We start from the raw sequence: 19264 nt of genomic DNA, 5'->3' as shown, positions 1-19264 counted from the left end.
CTAATACACAACAAAGGATCCAGCTAAGCAAGCAGCAGTCCTGGCTGTATGTTAAATTCATTCCGACGACGACAGCAGCCGTATTCCAGAGTACACAAGCACATAGACACTATAGGGTTCCGTTTAATGACAAGCGAAGCGGTGGAACGACAGGGACAAGAGCAGCTGCAAGGAGCTGGAGTAGGGAGAAGTGACGGCAAGAAGGCTCTGAGGGGGATTTTTTTTTTAAAGGTGAATAAACTGTGCTCTGTGTTTGTAGTGGTGTGTACACTAGTTGAAATTAATAGAACTATCACAGGGGGAATGCGTGCTTTATTGCATAAGGTTTATCTCAGTTAAAATGGCCCTTGTAGTATTTACTGGAAAGGGCTAGTCTTAGCTGGGAAACTATCTCCTGTTGTGTTTTTTTCATTGGGGGTCAATGTCAAAGCTCCATGCTTACATTACAAGCCTCCTACAGAGAACCCTCTCAGAGTATCCCAGCAGCCCCATGGTCTTTAGGTCCATGGTTCCTGCTTTGTTCAGGTCTTTATCATCCCCTGGGGAAAATAATAAAATCGTTGATTCCTTTCTCACTTCTTGGACCACACTTCCTTGAATCCACAAGCAGTACCACTCTGTAACACAGCTATCCTCTGGGTGCAGCTCTTTTTTCTGGAAAGTTCGAACTCCTTAGGAGTGTCACTCCTGACCACAAACTCTGCTTGACTTTATTCATATTATTATGGCACAATACGTTCTCTCTGGCTGGAATTATTTCCCGTATCTTGTTTCTCTAGGCTAATTCCTACCCATCTCTTATGTTTTGGCTCCAGGCAGTCCCTCTATCATACCTATCATATCATAAGGGCATGTGAAATGCAGCATACGACTATAATAATAATTATAGATAATTTTATAATTTGTGTATCTGCTCAGATTGCTCCGTCCTTGAAACAAGTTCTTTCATATTGTCCTCATTCGAGGTCCATTCAGTAAGAGAATTATTCTTCTTCTTCGTGTTTTTTCGGACTGTCACCTAAAGGATGGGCAAGCATGTGACCAGCAATCAAGTGAGAGGAATAATTCAAATGGATGAAAATGTGTTTGTTGCCTGTTACAGCCACTAAGAGCTGTCCAGACAGTCTTTAGATAACTTTCATTAGGTTGTTTTTTAGAGTCAAGTTATAAGAGTGATACATGTATTTTGGAAACAGCTCTCTTGTCAGATACATGGTTTACAAATTTTGTTTTCATTCTCTGCATTGTATTTTAACTTTTGGATGTCCTCTAAGGCATAAAAGACTTTAAATTTAATGCAAGCCATTTAATTTATCATTCTTTTGTTGTTTTTGTTTCCATCGTAATATTCAAGAAATGTTTCCTAATCCAAGATCAAGGAATTCATGGCAATATTTTTTGTTCAAGAATTTTAAAAAACTACCCCTGCATTTAGATTCAGTTCTGTTATTCATTTGAGTTAAATATCGTGCAAGGAGTAAAAATTCTGGTGTGTATTAATATCCATTTTTAGGAAAAATTTTTGTTATCTGCCCCATAATCCTATTATAGAAAACTAGTTTTTTTTAAAAGCTTTTCCTCTTGTATACATTAGAAATATATAAAATTATATAAGTTAAATATATTTAAAAATAGTTTTCAAGTTTGTATATATGTCTGTTAAAGTGACCAGTGGAATGCTAAGGCCTATGCATACTTTAATACCAAATCCCAAGAAAGGGACTATCCAACTTCATTCAAAAATATGGGCTTGGACTGACAATATGAGGGGAATAAGTCATTGGTATCAAGAACCACCTGAGGCTGGAGACTTACTCCTTAGGCATCCTACCTGCAAATGTAGCACTTCAAAAATACTGCAGCACTGTTAAAGAGACAGAAGGGCATTGAAGGTAAGGGTCATTTTCACCTGAGTATAAACAAAGAGTAGTTAAGTCAGATGTGGTTCCATATACCTGTAATCCCAGCTCTCTGGAGGCTCAGGCAGAATCACAAGACTCGAATGCCAGTTTCAGCTTCTTAATGAGACTCAGTCTCAAAACAACCAACCCCAAACAAACCACTAAACATCCTGCTAGTTACTTGTTGCTGTGACCTGACACAATCAAATCCAGGGAGGATCTTATTTTGGTTAATGGTTTGATGGGCTATGGTCCATCATGGCAGGAGGCACGGCAGAAGCAGACTCCATTATGGTGCATGCTCCAGGTTGCTTGCTCACGATCCAGAAGCAGAGACGGGAATTCTGTGTTCAGCTGGTTCGTTCCTTTCCTTCCCTTTCATTCATTCTGTGACTCGAGCCTAAGTGATGGTGCCACTCACATCCAGAACAATCTACCCTCTCCGGTCGTCCTCCTCCGAAGCCCTAATACCCACGTTAAAAACGTGCCTCGTTAAAGCCGTAGTTTATTGATCCACCCAACTGACAATTGAAATTAACCATCCCAAGTCCACACGTACATTAAATATGAACAAGCTCACAAGCAATGAGACTTTCCAGGAAGCTTTGAGTCACCAGTTAAAAAGCTGAGGCAAATTTCCACTATGCTGGAGAGCACATAGGAGCAGGACACTGATCTCAGGGAGTCAAGATGGAAGGCCTGTGCTCCAGACACAAACTGCGGCTGCCGTGTTTACTTCATAGGAAAGATAAAATAGGAACATGAACGCCATGCAGTGTTGTGAAAACTAAAGAGCACCAGGACAAGGGCTGTAGAGAAGGTGTTGTTATGAAATGAGAGTCCAGCATAATTGAGGGAGACAAGCAGATCCAGCACAGTAAAGGGAGGCAGCTGGAGGCGAAAGACAGGACTGGATATTAGGCAGGATAGAGCCATTGTACAGCTCACCTGTAGTGTGAAACCCATTTGTGGGGGACGTTTCTATACTGAGGGGCAGACTTCTTAAACCTGGGACTGTTAGTAGCTGAACTGACTCTCGTGGTGTTTTTCCATGGATGGTAGAGTGTTCAGTGGCTTCGTCAGGACACCCTTCTTCTGTGACAAATTTGCCCCTCTCTGAACCCTTGGTTGGGAAGCAGTAGGATATGGTAAGGGTGGGAGGGGGAATTCCTTCCTGATTTTGGTGTATAAAACTGGATGGGTTGCAAAATCCTATCTCAGGTCTTACATGAACTGTGCATTACGTGTGTCTGCAAAGTGGTGACCCCCGATGCTCTTTTAGATGGCTATTTGGTCAGTTCCCCTCACTCAGATCCATCAGGATTGGGTAGTGTGCACGTATCAAATACTTTAGCAGTCCTGACATTGGCCATCTCTTCTCTTCTCTTTGCTGCTTTGCCTCAGTGGATCTTTCCTTCATTTGACTCTGCATTTATATGCAGTGTTCCCAGAGCCAGAAATGCTGTCTCTACCTCTCTACCAAGATAATCCCTAGAAACCACTTTGAATTCATCTTTCTCAAGCGTCATTTCCTCTGCGAATCTTTTACTGAGAACTTCAGATGCACTGATGGCTGCTTCTTTTGTACCAATAAGGTACTTGTTATTATTTTTATTACGTAACATTTTGTCCTGGAATGAAACTCTTGCTTAGTTATTTCTTTCTCTCTTCCATGCTAGATTTGGATTCCTTAAGAGTGGGGTCTGGGGGTACATCATTTGTCACAGGCTTCTTTGGTTAAATCTGCCTTCACAGTACCTACTTATAATAATTCTCAGCCTACTGAAAGTTATCAATGGAGGATCCTCCCACAGGGAGTACTAAATAGTCTCACCCTGTGCCAATATTTTGTAAGTCAGTCATTGAAAATAATACGCAAGCAATTTTCTGAATCTCAATGTTTTTCTATGTGTGAAAGATGATAAATGAATATATATTTCTACAGCAACCACATCCATTTATGGCCGCAACTAGACAGGCGGTTTGGGTTTTTAGAAATTCCCATTCTTAAGCAATTCTTGGGGCTCCTTGATTAGGGATACTGAAAAGAAGGGAAGGGAGTTGAGTCAAACAGAAGCAAATGATTCTATGAGCAACGCACATATAAAACTATCTCCTAATTAATTTAAACATGCACAAAGCTAATTATACTATGCAGAGTACAGGTAAGATCTTGTTTAATCACTAATCTCTCCTGGTTAGTCACAATGCCCAGAGGCCATGTCTCTGTTCCTATGCTGTTGTGGGACTCGACCCCACCCACCCTCAGTGTCTCACTCCCAGCCTATATTTTAGGATCTTTTGCTTCTTTAGATTTTCTCAGTGAATGTCCATGACCCACCACCTCAGCCTGTTTCTGGCTTGTTTAGCCTCTGCGTTCTTGACTTGGCATCACCTTGTACTTGGAAAGAGGGCTAGCAGCTTGAAGGCTCAGAGTTCTGCTTCTGCTTTGCAGCCAGCCTGGCTGTGCCAGCTGTTAGATGCACTCATGTGGCCTCAGCTTGGACCATCCTTCATTCTGTGGCTGTCTAGTTCCCCAAGCGCGGTGCTGTGCCCCTCTGGATGTCTTCAGATCCCTGCTGCACATCTGCTGTTTGCTTTTCTCAGCACTTTGGGAGGGGCTGTTTATCCATCCTGAGGTTTCTGGTGGGAAGAAATAGCTCCAGGGCAGAGGCTTATGAACAACAAGTCTTAGAAACAGACCGATTTCTCCTGGTTTCCTCCTGCTCCAAGCTGGAGCCTCCTTGGTTGTATTTAATTGGTGAGAATTATGGTGCTTGTTGCATGCTTACACTCGGTCAGATGAAATTGGGGAAAGCCTCAAAAGTCTTCACAAGCATTTTACTTAAAAAATGAAGAATGTGTATAACTGTATAACTATTTGTATAATTCAGTTATCAGTTGAGGGAAGATGAAGGGAAACACACAGGCATAAACGCAGGCAAATATTTTCATGCTTATGCATCAATTTCTTTGGAAACACATGTGCAAAGATAATGGGATTGGTCACTGATGAGAAAGAGTACTGGGCAGTGCGAAAACGGGGTGGTAGAGAAGTTTTTAATTGTGTCATTCTTTCTTGGAACTTTTGGTTTCTAATCCAAGAAAATTCATTATCTAGTATATTATTTAAATACAAGTGGGACAGTCTATAAATGAACAAGTTATAGAAAAAACTCATGTTTATAAGGTTGAGATACAATAAATATGATTATTCACTTTTAACAAAAATATATATTTAAATTAGAGAATGATCTTATATATTCACTGACAAAGACCAAAGCATGAAGTAATAGAGTGTGAATGTGACTATCAGAAGGCAGATTCTCTCAAATGCTATAGGCAGGGTGCAAGTAAATTCTGATGATCCTTTAATGCTTCTCCCAGAAGCGCACCTCTGTCTGTTTGCGTATATCACTGAAAGGCATAGATGAATGTTCAGTGCAGAATTATTTGCATTGGTAAATGATGGAAAACAATCTAAATATCGCAGTAATAAATATAAAATTTATGATAGTTTTATTTGGGTTTAATGTCATTAAAAAGAAAATGATTTAATATATTTATAAATGCTTTTATTAAAACATCTCTAAGATATTTAGTTCCTCGAGAAATGTTTGATGCAGAACAGTCTGAACACAGTGCTTCATGATGGTTGTTTCTCCTTTACAGTCCTTTTCCTTCTTTTCCAGGTTTTAGTTATGATATCTTAAAAGTAAAGCATCTAAATAATTCAATTATTTTAATTATGAAATTATTTTTAATTATTAAATTAAAGGAGTCTGTTTGATTGCAAGTGTGTTTAAGAATCAAGATAAACACTGTTTCTAGTAAATGAGTTTACACTTCCTCTGTTGAAATGAACTTAATATTTTATTTTTTACCTGAGTTGACTTTTTAATATTACCATTATTTGGGTGAGAACTTCTCAAAAGTTCATGTGATAAGGTCATTGGTCTGTGATTCCTTATCTCTGTTCCTCCTACCTAACTTTTCTAATCCTCATGCCCCTATCCTGGAACATACAAAACTGCTGCGGCTAAAATCATGGCAGAAGTCACCCCAAAAAGGTGGCTCCATCCATGTGGCACCCCAACGTGGCAGCTCATGATATAGATCCTGGGCATCCAAATGACCTTTGGCGGCACCACAGGCCACAGGCATCACAGACCCCACTGTGGTAGCACCATGGAACTACCACTTAGCTCTTTGAATCAGTTTTCTAAATTAATGTTAGTCTGTGCTTGGATATCATCTTGGCTTCAGGTGGCAGCATAGGTCACCTGATGGGCATCACTCTAGCAGTAGGATGGCCCTTGGGCACCAATGTGGTCCCAGGTGGCAGCCCAGACCCCTGGCATTGCCATGACCTTTGATGATATCAGGAACCGCAGGTATCAAAACAGACCCTGGCTGCAGCAGGGCCACAGATGCAGACATGGCCCTCAGCTGCAGCTCAGCCTGGATGTCACCATGGCAATGCAGGCCACTCAAAACTATATGGTCCTGGCTGTAGCAAGACCCTCAGAGCCATCATGTGGCCTCAGGTGATGGCAGACCCCAGGTATTTGAATGGACTTTGGTAGTATCAGAAGCCATATATATCAACCCAACCCCATATGTGTCCCTATGCTACAGCCTGGGCTCAGATGTCATCATGACTTCTGGTGACAGCACAGAGTATCTAGATTAGCATGACCCAGTGGCAGCATGGCCCTTGGCCACCAACATAGACTTAGGTGTCTGATAAGACCTTAGTCATCTGCATGACCCTTTGTGGTTACTGAAGTGATGGACATCAACACAGACTCTGGGGGCTGCAGGGTCATGGACCCAGACCTACGAGTCCCCTCCCCCAGTAGCCTGGGTCTGGATATCATCATTTTCCTCCCTGTCTTCCTCAGCGGAAGCACAGGCCACTCAGATTAACATGTCCCCAGCAGCATCATGGCCCTCGGACACCAAAATGACCATATGTGGTAGCCCAGACCCTGGGCATTCTCATGCACTTGGTGGTCAGGTGGGTCATGGATGTCAACATAGACCCGAGCTGCAGTAGGACCACAGACCCAGATATGACCCTAGGCAAGCAGGCTGCCAATAGCAGCCATTTTCCTCACCACTCTCGCAACTTTAGAACTGCCTGTTACTGTAGTGCATGAACCATACCGCCTCTCTTTCTCTCTCAGAACTGCCTCTTACCACAGTGCATGAACCATACAGTAGCCTCTCTTTCTCTCCCCTTTCTCCACCACATACTCACTCATAATAATGGCACCCACCCACCTGGCATACAGACCTCTGGGCAGGCCTGTGGATGCTTCAGGCAGGCTGGACCGTGAGGAGCCAGGCTGCCCCGTGTGTGTCTTTTACACATTACAGATAAAAAGTAGCAATGAACCACAACATGAGGAACTGCATTAAAGGTCACAGCTTTAGGATGGTTGAGAACCACTACCTTAAGGTGATGTTTGTTCTTTATAGGGAGATGTATTTCTTGGAGGCAGCAGAAATATGGAATCATGTATTTTCTTTTTCCTTTTTTGATTTTTCAAGACTGTTTCTTTGTATAACAGCCCAGGCTGTTCTGGAACTTTCTTTGTGAACCAGTCTAGCCTCAGACTCACAGAGATCTGCCTGTCTTTACCTGCCAAATTCTGGGATTAAAGGCATATACAACTACCACTCAGCTCTTTGAATCAGTTTTCTAAATTAATGTTAGTCAGTGTCTTTTTATTGGGGAATCGAGACCATTAATACTGAGAGTTATTATGTAGTACTTATTGATTCCTTTTTTTTGTTTTGATCATGTGGGTCTTCCCCCACCCTTTTATTTACTGTTCTTGGATTATTTATACCTTGCATTTTCTTGAGTGTGGTTATTCTTTTGTGGTTTTCTTGTTCTTGTCTTCTGAGAACAGGATTGGTAGACAGAAATTGGTCAAATTTGATTTTATTGTGTAAAGTTTTTCTTTCCCTGTGGATTGTGATTGATAGTTTTGGTGGGCATAACATTCTGGCCTGGCATCTGTGGTCTCTCAGACTTTATACAGGCACTTCTGGCTTTCAGAGGCTTCAGTAATTGAAAAGTCAGGTGTTAGTCTAATGGGCCAGCCTTTATATGTGATTTGGTTGTATCTTTCTTTGTTTTGTACATTTAGTGTTTTGATTATTGTGGGTTGCAGAGATTTTCTTTTCTAGTCCTGCCTAGTGTTCTGTATACTTCTTGTAACAAGTTAGGCATCTCTTTCTTTAGGTTGGGAAACTGTTCTTCTATAATGTTATTATAAGTAATTTCTGTGCTTATGACCTGAGTTTCTTCTCTGCTCTCTATACCTATTGTTAATATATTTGACTTTCCCATAATGTCCCGGAATTCCTGGATGTTTTATGCTTGGGTATTTTCAAATTTGACATTTTCTTTCACTGAGCTAGTCTTGCCTTCTACCTTGTCCTCAAGACGTGAAATTCTTTCTTCCATGTCCTATAATCCCTAATGAGGTTTACCTCTGAGGTTTATGGCTGGCATCCTGAGTTTTTATGTCCAGTTTTATTTCCGTTTTTTTTTTATTGATTTTTATTTCTGTGTTAAATTTTACTTTCACATCTTGAATTGTTTTCATTATTTCATTCAACTATTTGCATATAGTTGTCTCCATTAGGATATTTATTAATATCCTTGTTAAGGACTTTGAAATACTCATGATTGCTAATTTGGTCCTTGTCCCATACTTAAACTAAATTGTTTTTCTCAGGGCTGTTGCAATAGGGTTGTTAGCTTCTGGAGGAAATGAATTGCCTGAATACTTTTTGGGGGGTGGTGGTGGTGATAGTGGTAGTGAGATCCTGGGATCTAGGTAACTGGAGTTATGACATTTATTTCAAACTAATTTTTGACAAAATAGGCAAGAACACGCAATGGAAAAAATCCTATTCAGGAAGTGGTACTGGCAAACTAAATATCTACCTACAAAAGGTGAAGTCAGATTCATATCTTTTACCTTGTCCAAAAATCAACTTGAAAGGGATAGATTTTAACTTAAAATGTGAAATACTGAAATTAATAGATGTAAATACAGAAATTGCTCTTTGCGATACCGTGGTAGTCAAGAACAGAGCTCCAATAGCACAGGAATTAGTTCATAATAGCAATAGATAGGACTGCATAAAGTTAGGAAGCATATGCACAACAAACGAATCTATCAAAGAGCAAGCCGACAGCCCACAGAATGGGAGAAAATCTTTATCAGTTATTCTTCTGATTGGGGCTTATATTCGGAATTTACAAGGGGCTAATATTCAAAATTTACAAGGCACTAGAGAAATTAAATGAATGGCAAGGAAATAAAATTGCCAATCAACAAATGGATTAATGAATTGAACATAATTTTCAAAAGAGGAAACACAAATAACCAAAAACTATTTTTAAAAAATGTTCAGCTTCTCAGCCAGGTGGTGGTGGTTAATTCCAGCACTCAGGAGGCAGAGGCAGGTGAATCTCTGTGAGTTCGAGGCCAGCCTCCTTGATGAGTTCTAGTTCCAGGACAGTTAGGACATTTACACAGAGAAACCCTGCCTCAAAAAGAAAAAATAAAAGAAAAGAAAATAATTCAACTTTCCTAATCACCAACAAATGACATTGAGACATTGCCTTATGACCTCCAGAATGGCCTACCATCAAGAAATGTGACAGTAAATATTGCAGAGGGTGTGGGGAAAGATGAGTCCTTATTTACTACTTGTGTGGGTGGAAATTATCACAACCATTATAGAAATCAGTTTAGAGGTTCCTTAAAAATTAAAGAACTACTGTATGACTCATCTGTTTCACTCCTGGGCATACACCTAGAGAACTACATATCCTACCAAAGTGTTATTTGCAGAGCCTTGTTTATTACTGCTCTGTTTATAATAGCAAGGAAATGGAAGTTCTTAGAAGAAATTAAAATGCCTAAAGAACAGTTTTTTTCTAAATGTTCATCCTCAACCATCAGAGAATATGAATTAAAACTTCTTTGAGATTTCATTTTATACCCGCCAGAATGGCTAAAATTATTAAAACAAAAGTCAATACATTCTGGGGAAGATGTGGGGAGTGAGGAACTCTCATGTACTGTTGTTAGGAGTGCAAACTAGTGCAGCCAGCCACTGTGGAAATAAATGTGGCAATAATTAATGAGATATCTGTATCACAACTCCTCCCCCAGGTTCTGAGTCCACCAAGGCAGAGTGAGCAGAAAGTCGGTGAAGGACCTCCCGCAACAAGTCGGGCAGAGTCAGAGGCTGAAGAGCATATCAGTGTTCCTGTACACGACAGGTGCATGTTGACCTGTAGACGACCTGCCTGGAAGTCAGGCCATCACTGCCACATGGCTTGGGAAGACATTCAGGAGCTACAACTCCTAACTGATAAGCTGTGGACAGTGATGCCTTCTGGGGGAAGGAGAACTAGGTTTTTTTGAGGGTAGCTTCTTATAGGCTGATCACTCTTACACACAAAAATATATGGACAGCAAAAAGTTGATTTGATTTTTTTGATTTGATGTTTTTTTACATAAAAATCAAATAGGACACAGTGTTGGGGGGTTAGGTAGATGGGGTGGATCAGTGAGGAGTTAAAGGGGGAAGTTTGGGGTGAATTTGATCAGAAGACATTGTGTGAAATTAGAAAAGTAGTGGAAGTATTTTTTTTAAATAAATGAAGTGAGAATAATACTGTATGGAAAAAAAATGGGGGGGGGGGTAATCCTGAAAAAAAAATGCCCAAAAAGAGAGACATGGGGAAAAAAGTTGTTTAACAGCAAGCAAACACATTTTAATGAGTGTATTTATAAAGGGGCTGGAGAGATGTCTCTTAAGCAAGCAGTTGTTGCTCTTGCAAAGAATGAGAATTCAGTTCCTAGTACCCACATTGTGACTCATAACCACCTGTTAATTTCCACTCCAGGGGATTCAACGCCCTCTTCTGGGCTCCATAGGCAGTGCACACACAGGCCTTCAGGTATACGAGTAAGATAAACATAAATACATCTTTAAAGATTAGAAACACAAGCGTGAGGCTAGAGAGATGTGGGTTAGCAGATGAGAGCACTTAGTGTCCTTGCAGAGGACCCACGCTCACTTTCTTTCTTTCTTTCTTTCTTTCTTTCTTTCTTTCTTTCTTTCTTTCTTTCTTTCTTTCTTTCTTTCTTTCTCGAGACAGGGTTTCTCTGTAACTTTGGTGCCTGTCCCAGAGCTAGCTCTTGTAGACTAGGCTGGCCTTGAACTCCCAGAGATCCGCCTACCTCTGCCTCCCGAGTGCTGGGATTAAAGGCGTGCGCCACCACCACCCGGCTCCATGCTCACTTTCCAGTGCTCACATCAGGGGGCGCACAACTACCTGTCACATACACATTCAACAGATAAATTTTTAAAAATAAACACTTTTTAATACTGTAAACTAAAAGCATTACTAAATTTTACTAAAAAGTAAGACAATAGAAACACAAGAACAATAAAAAACTAAAAATGGGCTATTGGAGCAGCCTCCATCTGAGCCTTTGGACATTGTTCTCATATTGAGAGTGGGGTTGGGGTGAGAGATGTGTTCGGGTGGACCTGGGCACACTCACCTTTCGGTGGCTTATGCTGGTCTGAGCCTGGGCTGACTAAGGTCTGGTGGCCACCACAGCTGTAGCATTCCTTCCTACTACACCAGGCCTCTGTCACCATGCTTTACTCTGCAGTCTGCTGGGCAGGTTCTCCATTCTCTCTGGAGATTCTTTAGGTAGCAGCCCCTGAGGGGACTCATGTTCTAGCTGGAGTGTCTTCTATGTGCATTGGGAGTGGAGGAAGCAACCAGAGTACTGCCCTCCTTGTCAAGTATAGGTTTTGATGTGTTATATTTTCATTTTTATTTGCCTATAGGAACTTTTAAGTTTCTTTGATTTTTGTCTTTGCCAATAATCCAGTTATTATTCAATAGTACTGTTTAGTCTCCATAGGTGTGTGTCTTTTCTGTGTTTTGTTCTTGCTATTGAGTTCTATCTTTACTCCTATCTGTGATAGGATTAATCTGATTGTGGTCAGATAGAATACAGGAAGTTATTAAAATTTTTCTACATTTATTTAGACTATCTTGGGAGCCTAATATGTGACCAGTTTTAGAAAGCATTCCATGTTCTGCTGAAAGGAATGTATATTCTGTAGTGTTCGAAATATGCTGCAAATGTCTGTGAGTCTATTTGGTTTATAGTGTCAGTTGCTTTTTTATACTTTTCAATTCATTTTTGTATATATAATCTATTGGTGACAGTAGGGTATTGAAGTCACCCACTGTTACTGTGCTATGTTAATCTGTGACTTTAAATCTGGTAGTGTTTGTTTTACATATTGGATGCATCTGTGTTCAGTGGATGGCACTGTTAAGAGATTGTTGGTTGGATCTGTATAAGTAAGTTTATTCATCTGATCTGTATTGACTGAATATATGAGAATAAAGACTTCATTTGATTGGAATAACTTTGCCTATCTTTTCACCCTGTCTGTCTTTAGTTGTGAACTGTATTACCTGAAAGCAGCAAAAAGATGGACCCTTTCTTCTGACCCAATCTGCTTCTCAGTGTCTTTTGATTAGGCAGGTGAGTTACCAGTAAACATTCAGAGTTATTAATGAAAGATATACATTAAATCCTACCATTTTCTTTGTTTTGTGATCTTCTCTTGGTCTTCACTTGCTTACAAATGTCTTAATACCTTTAATGTTTTTCCTGCAGCTTCTTTGATGTGTTTAGCATTTTCTTCCATTTGAAACTTTCATTTCAATACCTTCCGTGGTGCAGTCATAGTGGCAGAAATTGCTTCAGCCTGCTTTTTACATGGAAAGTTTTTCTGCCTACTTGCATCATGACACATAGTAGTCTAGACTGGCAGTTGTAATCTTTCAGGACTTAAAATATATGCTTCCATGCCTTTCTCACTTTGGAGTTTTCCATTGAAGAATCAACTGTTATTCTAGTGCGTCTGTCTTTATATGTCGTTTGTGTCTTTTCTCCTGAAACTTTCAATACACCACATTTTACAAATATTTAGTGTTTTACCTATAATATGACATAAGTAGCTTATTCTATGGTCCTCTTTGGCTTTCTGTATGTCTCGTGTTTTCTCATACTGCTGGCTTGTCTGGATGCTGCATGCTAGTCTACGGCCATGACTGCCAATACTGCATGTATTTGCTGTGTATTTTGGAATATTGCTTCCTGGGGAGGGGTGACACAGAGTCTCACCTTATAGCACAGATTAGCCTAGAGCTCCCTGTGTAGTCCAGACTGGTTTTGGACTTGTGACATTCCTTCCTGGCTCCCAAGTATTAGAAATGCAGATGTGAGCCAACAGGCCTTGATTGAATGCCATCTCGTTTGGGGAATTATTTCTAATTATTTAATCACTTATTGATATTGTATAGGTGTGTGTGTGCTCATGTGTAAGTATATCCACCACAAGTATTCAGGCACTTTCAGAGGCCGGAAGAGGATGTTGGATCCCCAGGAACTGGAGTGACAGGCCATTGTTAGCCCTGACAGGGGTGTTGGGAACCACACTCTGCAAGTGTTCTTAGCCACATAGCGATTGCTCCAGCTCTGGAATAATCTGTTTTAATAAAAACAAAACAAGAGTTGGTAGGTAATAATAGCTTTAAGTGACTTACTGTGTATCTTAAGAACGCCTTTTTGATTTTACGATGAAGTTTAATTTGAAAATGGTGCCCTTTCTAAAAACAGTTTGTGTGTTTTCTGAATTTGAATGTTTTTCCTGAAGGCCTTTAATCTTCACTGCAAAACATTTCTTATTTCCCCGCTACCACTGAGACTATAAAATACAATGATTGCTTTCTGAAAAGGGGTACCACTTACCCCCAAAGTGGCATCTTCTTGAGATCCCAGCCTCCGATTGTGCTTTTTTCCCCTTCCTTTTCACTATTTCCATGTCTAGCCAGTTCTCAGACCTATTTTAAATTTCTCCATTCAGAGTTGGACTTATTCTGGGAGAAAAGTTTTTAATTTAATCTTTACTCATTACGTGAAATAACTTCTGAGAGAAGAGTTTTTTTTTTTATTTAATCTTTACTCATTGAATGAAGTAACAAAATATACATTTATTTATTTATCTAACCCATTGGTGCTGCTTCTGTTGGTTTTGAAGTGTTTGTTTTTATGCTCTGACCTGCAGAGCTTTGGGGTAGACCTGATGGGGGCAAGGAGGGACTGAACGTGGAAATGTAGACATACCCACAGAAAAGCTGTGATCCCGTGGGGCTTGTGCTTTCATGGGTGTGCACCAGCAGCCTGGGAACTCAGTGTGTTTATTTTATGTGTAAGAATGGAAGAGGTAGTCTTACCGTATACAGCTGAATGAGGAGGCAGGTTTAGCAAATCTTGGTAGGCGGTCTCTGCAGGGGAGCCGTATCAGGGCTGCAAATAGGAGCAGTCAGAAGGAGGAGGCTGCAGACTATACTTTTCACACATATTGTTAACATTCAGATACACATCAGTGGAAGACTTTGCCGCCATTTCTCTGCTCCTGACCTGCGAATCTTTGACACTGGGGTCCTGGATGTAGTTGTGCGCATGTCAGCAAATATTCGCACAAGGCCCTATCTGCTCCCCACAGTTTGTTTCCATATTTGTAATATAGGCTTAGTTAATAGGGGTTTAATTTTCTCTCTTTATTATGCTGTGTAATTCTATTAGTTTCAGGTTTTCCTGGCTGATTCATGTGCCATTATTGTACTGGAGATTATTCTCTTTGGATTCCTCAGGTATATTTTTCTATTGGGTTTATATCTTACTGTTTCTGCTTGTTTAGAAGTTAGACGTCAAACTTCTAGCCATAAGTCTGTTGACCATAAGCACTTCTGTTTCCCTGGCAAGTTTTCCTACTTCCTTGGTTTTCTGTTTTAATATGAGGTCTATAGTAAAATTCTATCCTAGTTATGGGTCATCTTATGTTTTTTAACTGATGACTTCATCAGTTTAACCTGTTCACAGATACTAAAATTTTAAATAATAATAATGAGCTACCTTTTCTCCCTTCCTCCTTTGGATATCAGTTACATGTATTTTAGACTCCACGTCATCTCTGTTAATTTTTACCTCTATTGGCTTATCTCTTGTGTATTTTCTTTTTTCTAGGGTATTATCTTTTGACCTCTCACTATGTTTATCTATAGCATGATTGATGTGTTTTAAAACTTAGTGATTTCTTAGTTTGTTTCTATGTGTTTCATTTGTAGATCTTACATGTTTTTATAGCTTCTAGTTCTTCAGTGATATTCTTGATATTGTTTTTTTTCTAAGCTGTAATGTGATATACCCCTCTGTATGCTGTGAATATGTTTTATTACCTTTGCTTAATAAAGAAGTTAATTTGCTCAATATTCAGGCAGAATAGAGCTGGGTGGGAAATCCATGCAAAGATAAAAGGAAAAAGAAGGTGGAGTTTGGGAGATTCAAGCAGCTGCCAGAGAAGCAAGATATGAGGTAGCAAGCCAGGAGACTTGTGGTGCAATATCAGAAATGGATTAATTTATGTTGTAAGAGCTAGTTAAAAATAAGCCTGAGCTAATAGGCAAAAAAGTATGTAATCAATATTAAGCCCCCGAGTGGTTATTTTAAAAGCAGCTATGGGACCAGGTGAGATGACAAACCTCCAGTTACAAAGTTGACCAATCCTCTTGTTTTGCTGGAAATAAAGACTTCCTGGGGAATACCACTTTAAATACACAGATTGGCTTGAAAAGTTTTTTTGTGTGAGGATTTAATCAATTTACTTGTATTTATTCATGCATAAGAGAAAAGAACTATACTATATATAGAATGTCTTACAAAACTACAACTACAATCTTGGTCATATTTTCATTGAGATATTTATATTTCTAGTGTACATGATTGTTTTTAATATTCTAAACAATGTGCTTTCAAATGGCCTGTAAAGAAATCTGAGGTTATTCTTTCTTCTAGAGGTTATTTTTGTATCTGCTAGATACATGAGGTTACTGTGAATTTAAGAAGCCTGATATGTCAAGAGATGACATCACCTGAATTCAATCAATGTTATAAGCTGAACTGATTCTGTAGCACAGATCTTATTCTGTCAGTTCATTCTTTATTGATTTTGTTGGATTTATTTCATTTTATGTGTATGAGTGTTTTGCTTGCAAGCATGTGTGCATGTGCATGCCTGGTGCTCAAAGAGGACAGAAGAAGGCATCTTCTCTTTGCAGCAGATGGAGATCATTAAAGAAAACCATGGCCTATCAAAATAGAGAATTATGGCGATCGATCCCAATGGATACATATACAAAACACTACTGGACCTAAAGCTTAGGGAATATCAAGGAAGAGGGGGCAGAAATTATGATAACCAGAGAGCACAGAGTTTGCTGCAAGATTTCGTCTCCTAGTAATGTCAGAAATTACATCCACCAAGTCTCACCAACATGACTGCCCAAACAGGAGCTGAGCAAGAATGACACCCATGGACAGGTTCGCGAAGTTAACAGGGAAAAGCCTATGAGGCCTCAACCCTACACAAAGAACTATAGGTAGTTAAGTTCTGAGAGAGGGAGAATAGTCTTCTCTAGGAAAGAGCACACCAATAGTTATCTACTATAAATGGTTAGTTCTGAAAACATATATAATATATATACATAATCACATGTATTATATATTTTTACATATACATAATTATATATACGATTAACATTATACAGACTAAGCTGGTTTTATTTATATATAAATTTATATATTTTTATATATGCATAGCACATATATTCATATGTGTATATGCATACAATAATAATTAATGAAAAAGGAGACCATGAATTTGAAAATTAACAAGGAAGGGTATACAGAAGGGTTTGGAGGGAGGAAAGCAAAGGGAAAATGATGTAAATAAATTTATTATCATAAATAAAAAAAGGGTGGTGGCATCTGTTTCCCCAAGATTTATAGTTATAGACCATTATGAACTGTCATGCGGGTGCTAGAAACCAAACCTGGGCTCTCCTCAATAGCACAAATGCTCTTAACCACTGAGCATCTCTCCAGTCTGTCTGCTCATTCTTACATCCAAGACCAACACTTTTGCTCCAAAGTAAAGTTTTGAGAGTGAGCCAGTGCACTAAATTCCGATCTCTACTTCTGTGAGATGCTGAAAGTGGCCCCAAGAAAAGCCTGCTTCCAATGGTTTGATTGACATTCCTTGGACTTCATTATTTCAAATATTATCCAGGACACAATCCAGGATCCAAATAAGGTCCTGGCATGATAGCTTGTAATTATTTCCTTAGCTCTCCGACGGTTATTCTTTCTGAACTACTTATTTTCTAAGAGGAAGTCGGTCTCAAAACTCAATAGTCCTTTATCGTTTGTGTAATATTTAAACATATAAAAACGTATTAATTAAAAATCTTTATCTCTCCTCCTCTAAAGGTGTTATGTAACTTGAATTAAGGGGCACGGGAGCACAGTAGTGATTAAGCCTGTGTTTCTAGACACAGGCCACTTACAGATTCTTACAATGTTTAGCATCTGTTTCCCCATTGCAGGAAGACTGCAAAACGGTTCCTTTTTGCTTTAACCAGCTATTAAACTCCAGTTATTTTCAGTTAATCAGGTGTCCTCGCTGCCACCCCTACTGGAATTAACAGCCTCTGAGGCCATTGAAGAGAATGAAATCTACCTCCATTGTTGACTTTGGACCCTTGAAAATCTACAGGGAGCCCAGCCCTCTGGCTCTCTAATTTACGCACTATCTATTTCTCCTCAACTCCGTTTTCATTTACTCTTTCGTTTACAGATCTCCATTCAGTTCAAGGGCTTTCTTTCTTCACGACACCTGGATGTTTTACAAATAAAGGCACTGGTGCACACTTGCGGTTTCCTAGATAGGCCCACTGAAGATACCCCAGTTAAGAAGGCCCTCCCAGCAGGAAGAAGCCAGATCAGTCGTTATCCGAAGTCACTACTGGCAATTAAGGTTACCTCTTCAGGTGGAGCAATGATGAGGACAGAAGATAGAAATGGGCAAATAATTTAGGGTTAAGAGCCATTGCTGTCCTTGGTCAGCTGGAGACACCCTTTATTCTATCCTGAGATCACAAATGTTAGACACATTTGAAGGCTTTCATCCCTGTTCTCGTTTTTAAGTAACCTTAGGTTCTCAACTCTGATGTAGAAATATTACAGACTGGCAGACTTAGAAAATGAAGATGTACTTCTGCCCCTCCACCCATGTTAAACTTTGAATTCCACCTGCTGTTTCCCTGGTGACAATAGAAAGGTCAACTTCAGCTCCCCCCTCCTCCACACTCCTAGGATTTAAATGACCATATTACTACATATTACATACATATTACCAAATACTAGGGTTTTGTTGAGGACCACTAAGAGAAAACTACTTTCTTCTGGTCAAAAGAGTGGAATCTAATTCTACCTCTGGCTATGTGGGGAGTGGGCATTCTAAGCTTCCCAAATAACGCATACTATTGTGTTTCCCTTCAACCAGCTGGGCCAATCAGTCACCAGGAAAGTTGATTTAATCAGAAGCTGTCCCAAGGAGAATAATTACGCCCTTGCAGAGATGTATCATCCCAGGAAACCTTCCTGAAGATGCTGACAACACTTCCATCACGTGTACTGCAGAGTCTGCCTGGTTTTCTCAGTTACCCAGAAAGTCTAACTTTCCCTTTTTCTTGTAGATATTGGCCAAAGCCTTGACATGTTTTCCCTGATGTTCTAGGTTTTCCATATCTTCCTCTGAAGCACCCTTCTCCTTTTACCATGCAGATGTTTGCTTACCTCCATTGCAAAAGACTTGGCATTCTCTCCTCCATCTTCTCCTTCTCTCTTCTCTCAGCAATTGTTTTGATTTACACTTTGCCTGCCCTGTTCTTTTTGTCTTAAACTGTGACAAAATTGTCTTTGAGCTTCCTCTTAGGTCTGTTTTTAAAATCTTTTATCAACAAGACTAAGAACGCCAAAGAGAGAATCCCAATTTTCCTACGGTGACAGAACAAGACAGTGCAGTTCTTCCATATTGTATTGTTGCCGAGGCCATTTTAGGTTTAGCTAGAATTCAATCTCCTTGATGGGAAAGTTTATGGAAAATTATTCAACTCTATCCTACGAACCCAAGATCAAGATGCTACACCTAACTTAGCTTCTGTTAAACTGCCTACTTGTGCAACACTCCCATCATCTAACTGCTTATCTTAGCTTCTGTTAAACTGTTTTCTTGTACAAAATCAGAGGTGGTTTTGCCTTAAAATACCCTGTACTCTAAATGCTCAGCATTACTCTTACGTCCAAATGTCTGAGTGTTAT

The sequence above is a fragment of the Chionomys nivalis genome, chromosome 13, assembly GCF_950005125.1.
Source record: "Chionomys nivalis chromosome 13, mChiNiv1.1, whole genome shotgun sequence".
In the NCBI taxonomy this organism is placed as follows: domain Eukaryota; kingdom Metazoa; phylum Chordata; class Mammalia; order Rodentia; family Cricetidae; genus Chionomys; species Chionomys nivalis.
Note: the sequence above shows the minus strand (reverse complement) of the source record.